General features: G+C 42.6%; 1 pseudogene; it reads left to right on the forward strand.

Moving 5' to 3' along the window:
• LOC133926970 (26S proteasome regulatory subunit 8 homolog A-like) lies at nt 1–5,620 on the forward strand (annotated as a pseudogene).
• Nucleotides 5,621–5,944: the final 324 nt, after the last annotated feature.

Consider the following 5,944-nt stretch of genomic DNA (forward strand, 5'->3'; position numbering starts at 1 on the left):
GCACCTCTATCGTCCCAACCCCAGCCCCTGCCCCCGGGGCCAGGCAGCCCGTCCCCCTCTCAGATCGGCCCAGCCACGACGCCGCCTCCCCCCTTCCCCTCCCTCCGCCGCCACCCGGCCCCGTTCCCCTCTCAGATTGGCCTAGCCACGACGTCGCCGCGCCAAGCCAACCTGCAACGCCTCGAGTCCATGGCCTTCAGCGCCATCTCCTTCAAGGAGCTCCTCAGCCACTGCGGCGAGGCACTCAACGTCTACGCACGCCACGCCGACGCCATCCAGACCCGCCTCTCCTCCTTCGGCTACGAGCCCCCCTGTAACAACGCGAAAAAAATCCTACCACATCATTTCGTCGCCCAAGCTACGCGGCGTTTGTTTCGTTCGGTTGAGAACCGCTGTTGGTGCGCTACCAGAGGTGGAGCCTGCGACAGATGTGGAGGTGGAAGATGGAGACGTCGGGGAGCTTATGGGGCCTGGGAATAGCTGCTTCGGTGGGTCAAGTTCAGTGCTGACATCCAGTAGGGGGCGGTTCCAAGACGACGACACACTATATCCTTCTCGTTGGGTTTGATTTTGTTCCGACTAATAGATTTTTGGTTGCTTCTGGTGTGAACATATAATACAACATTCTAACTGATGGAATGAGTAGACTCTGCATCTCGAGATGCGTCGGCTCCAAATAGAGGCACTAGGTAACGATGCTTCGAATTGTAAGAGCTTGTTTCTTTAGAAGTTTGAGGAGCTATTTATACCTGAGACCTGAGATAACTTATTATCTATTTCTCTCAAAACTCTGTCACTAGCTGCTACTCTTCATTACTAGGAAGTAGGACCTGTATTGTGTTCTTTCTTGACTACTAATAAGATTTGAGGAGTCCAGACACAAAGGGAGATTCTGTGAGCTTCTCATCAAACAGTTTCACCTTCTATTTTCTTTCTTTACATATTTTACTGAGTAGTGAGATTTTTTTCTTGGTCTTATCCTAGAGGCAGTTGACATGCAGAAGCTCAAAGGCTTGACTACTATTGGGTAAGAATGCTGATCTTACATTATCTCATGAGTTGTTGTCTTTTCTTTAAAATCGTAATATAAAGTGTTGTTGTTCTATTGAATCTCAATGGTGAAATGATTTCTTGGGTTAACGAGCATGTTGGCTTTACTGTGCTTTCTCTCATGCTAAATTATGTAATGTGGATGAGTACCATCTTTATTGCACTGAGTACACCCAGCACTAATCAAATTTTGATGCCACTTAGCCCCTGTAGTCTGATGAGAAATGTTACAGGATTTTATCTGACATGCACATTAAATCAATGAAGAATATCTTGCTATTTGCATTGAGAGATGACTTATTTTCATGGACATGATGTTTGTATGACATTCTGGCCTCAACATGTTTTTTTATCACTTTATAAGATCTATATATTGATATATGCTGATTGCTGAAATGTCTATTTGGTTATCTGTGCCTATTTTTGTTAAGATCCTTTTAGTTGTAGGATGATAGGTCCAACATTTATCCAGATGTATACATATATCTTAGCAAAGTTAGCAAAGTATGCATGTGCACATCCTTTTGCTTGTACTCAACCCATACCCAACATATTTCTACCATGATTCACTGTAATGAAATGCTGCTTGTACTTGAATTTATCAGATGGAAATATTTTAGCAACAGACAACTGGCCAGTTGACAACCTTTGATAACAAAAAGATTAAAAAATTCTCTAGACATCCGGTGAGTGTCTTTTCTTCTCTCGTTTACTGGTGTTACTCTTCTGAGACTAGCGTATATTGTTCTGTCTTTATTCTTCTGTTTATGCCTAGCTTCTCGTAATTCATACACGCATATATACATTTTAGGTGGCTGCGAGGAGCATGGTTTTTAGCAATGATGGCCAGTATGTTATGTCATCTGGCATTGGAGAACGCTATATTGCTATTTGGAAATTGGGTGGTGGTAAAACTCAGAGCTAGTCTCAGAAGAGTAACCAATGTTGCATTCAATTGCTCTAAAAATTGCGGGTGACAATAGTCTAATTCTGCAATTTTTTTCAAATAAACATCTATTTTTACTTTTTATTTTATTTTTCAAATATATAAAAATAAAAATGACTGAGAAGGCTACCTCTGTATGACCCAGAATCGATTAAAGCCCACCAAGCCCACGAAAGCAGCTCCTCATCGAAACCAAACTCGAACATACGACCAAACCGCGGCGGTGGCGACGGTGGCGATGGACGTCTCGCAGCCCTCGGCGCTGCCAGCGGTCGGCGACGAGCCGGCGGCAGCGAAGGAGAGGGGCAGAGGCGAGGGGCTGCGGCGGTACTACCAGCAGCACCTCCACGACTTGGAGCTCGCGCTCCCGCAGAGGATCGACGACCTCAGCCGCCTCGAGGCCGGGCGGAACGACCTCAACTCCCGAGGAGCGTACCGCGCCAATCCCTTGAAACCCTAATCTCTCTCCTCCTAGCGCGTTGTCGGTTGATCTCCTGGATTGGTTTGATTCGGGGCGTGTGGAGTAGTACCCAAAAGACGATCCACTGTATCGTGTTCTCAGTTCATGTTTAATCCAAGTAATCACGTGTTGGGGTTTTAATCGGTGGCGTTTAACTACGCTTCTCCATGTTTCAAGTGTCCTTGCCGTGGGGAATTGCTGTTCTTGTTTTATTCCTTGTTTTCATGCTGGAGATTGGTGAATCTTGTTAGTCTGCGTAGTCCAGACTCTGGGGATGGTTACATCTCGTTTCAGAATTGAAACTTACCTACTGTTACGACACTGAACTTTGTTCAATTAGCTGCTGAAAATCTCCTTATGTTGTCAATTTCACGCAGCTCCCATGGTTAAATTCCACTACTTTACTGTGCCAAGTCATTAGCTTTTATCAACTAAAAAAAGGCATCAGCTTTTATCATGTTATTTGCACTGAGAATCCATGGAATACTTTATCTCTGAGATAAGGTGGTGATTCTATGCATTATTGTGTATATAATATGTCAATAAGGATTTTTGGTATGACCGTATGAACCATGTTATAATTGCTGACCACCCTCAATCTTTGTCTTGCAATTTTGGCATTGCAGTTAAAATGCATCGGGAGGAGTTGCAGCTGCTTCAAGAACCAGGTTCACATGTTGGTGAGGTTGTGAAGGTTATGAGGAAATCAAAGGTTCTAGTGAAGGTACATCTCCTTTCTTTCTTTACTTTTTTTTATGCGGTGTAGGAACATGTCAGTCTTGCCTTGGCATAATGGAAGAAGCACAGTATTTCATTCATGGCTATATACTCTTTACTTGATTGAGCATTACTTTTATATGATAGGAACAATTACCTCCTTTCTACAACATCCAAAACTGTGCTATTAAAAAATAATACATGCAAACTAGGATAGAGATGCGTTATCTGATTTTCTAATGTGCAGAGAAGATGCAATTGTGCAAACATTTAGTACTTGGTCATGTGACTAAATAGGGAATGGAATAGAAACCGGATTGATGCTTTATCTATGGCATTCATCTTCAGTTTCAGAAACCAGACATTCATCATTTGATATGACATACTACTTTTGATTTCTGTGAAAATATCCATAATTTAAAGCTGATATATAGTCGCTGAAAACCAAGGGAGTTCGGAAAAAAATTATTTGCCTATTCACTTCCCCTGTTTTCCTTTTGTTTTTGCATACGGTGGTTAAAAGTATGGCCCTTATTATATTAGATGTATTGGCATGGGAGCTCTGAGTTTCCACTCATCCTACTCTAGTTAACTAGTTAGTTGCAATCTCTTAGGTGCATCCAGAAGGCAAATATATCGTAGATGTTGATAAAAGTATCGATATTACAAAAATCACGCCTTCCACAAGAGTTGCTCTTCAAAGTGGCAGCTATATACTTCATCTTATCCTGCCCAGCAGAGTCGATCCGTTGGTTAATCTTATGAAGGTTGAGAAGGTTCCTGATTCTACATATGTTATGGTTGGTGGTCTTGACCAGCAAATTAAAGAGATCAAAGAGGTTCGTAAAGAATTTCATTGCACACATCTGTTGTATTGTACGTTTGTACTACTGTTAGCAGTCTGGCTTAATAACTCAATTTTCAGGTCATCGAGCTTCCAATTAAGCATCCTGGGCTGCTTGAGAGTCTTGGAATTGCCCAACCAAAGGTTAGGGTATTTTTTACCATTTTATATTTTGTTTGACATCAGTTGAGTCATTATTCCGTGGATAATATATTAATATTTATCCTTCATGCTTCAGGGTGTCCTTCTCTATGGCCCTCCAGGTACTGGAAAAACGTTACTTGCTCGTGCAGTTGCTCATCACACAGACTGCACCTTCATTAGGGTGTCAGGTTCTGAGCTAGTTCAGAAGTACATTGGAGAGGGTTCCCGGATGGTTCGTGAACTTTTTGTGATGGCTAGGTAACCGTTCTCAGTTCATTTTTGCATTCAATCGTCACTGTTACTCCAATAGGGTTCTAAGAAAATTCCTTGTATTAAATGTATACATAGTTTACATAGTCCAAGAGGCATAATTACCTCGTTTTAATTTTGATAGGGAACATGCACCATCCATTATATTTATGGATGAAATAGACTCCATTGGATCTGCTTGGATGGAGTCGGGATCTGGCAATGGTGATAGTGAGGTTCAGTGAACCATGCTTGAGCTTCTAAACCAACTTGATGGTTTGAAGCATCAAACAAGATTAAGGTTCTTATGGGGACAAACAGGGTAGACATTTTGGATCAAGCTCTCCTGAGGCCTGGGCGCATTGATAGGAAGATAGAATTTCCAAATCCTAATGAATTTGTAAGTGATTCAATACTCAGCGCAGTATTAGTTCCCGATCAATTAAGTTGATACTGCCTAATCACATCAGTTCTAATGTTTTACTAACCTATAATCTACCGCACTTTCAGTCCCGCATTGATATATTGAAGATTCATTCAAGAAAAATGAACTTGATCCGCGGCATTGATCTGAATAAGATCGCTGAGAAGATGAACGGAGCATTAGGTGCAGAGCTAAAGGTGAGTATAGGTATCATTTGTACTTTGTAGTCCAACATCTGGATTTCTAAAGCATACCCTCACAAGCTGAGAAAACATTTCTGAATGGATCATTGCATGATAAAACATACTATTATGTATTGAACAATACATAATAATCATTCTGTTGATGTAGTTAAATACCATCCTGCACAGGAACTCACCTTGATTTTGACTTTTGGTTTTCCAGGCTGTTTGCACAGAAGCCGGAATGTTTGCCCTTAGCGAGAGAAGGGTGCACGTCACTCGGGAGGATTTCGAGATGGCAGTGGCGAAGGTGATGAAGAAGGATTCGGAGAAGAACATGTCCCTGCGGAAGCTCTGGAAGTGAAGCTCACGTCTCGGCGGCACCCTGGCTTCAGCTGCCATGTCGAAACAGCTGAAGCGAATAGCGCCGCGCGTTGCCGGGATCAGCTGTGAGATTCTGAAAAATGTTTCTCGTGCTCGAAAGCTGAAACCTATGGATGTCGTGTGGCATAGCAGCTTGAAAGTTAAATTTGTTTTACTGAATCGTCCGTCAAAGAGGGTGTGAGATGGAAATCAGTTGCTCGCGTGGCTTCGCCCTTTCGTCGCTTCTGCGTTTTCAGCAGTGTTCGCCTGTTAGGTTGTGGCCGTTTTTGAGACGCAAATGTGTCCTCCCTCGGCCAGCCGCGAGTTGCTCGGTTTTCCAATTGCTCATGCAATTTCGTTGTGTGACTAGGCTTGAGAAATACTAGAAGCTGGATCTGAATTTTTCCTTGGTAGCTTGATGAGTCAGCTGCTTTGAACGAGATTTTTTTTTTTTTTTTTTTTTTTTTGGAACAAGCCGCGCTAAGCTGAACCTTGTTGCGAGCCCTACATAAAAGCTTCAAGCTTGTAATCTAGGGCTCAGTTTGATATTGTTTCCGTTCTCAAA

This window comes from Phragmites australis, chromosome 8 (genome assembly GCF_958298935.1).
Source record: "Phragmites australis chromosome 8, lpPhrAust1.1, whole genome shotgun sequence".
NCBI classification, from domain to species: domain Eukaryota; kingdom Viridiplantae; phylum Streptophyta; class Magnoliopsida; order Poales; family Poaceae; genus Phragmites; species Phragmites australis.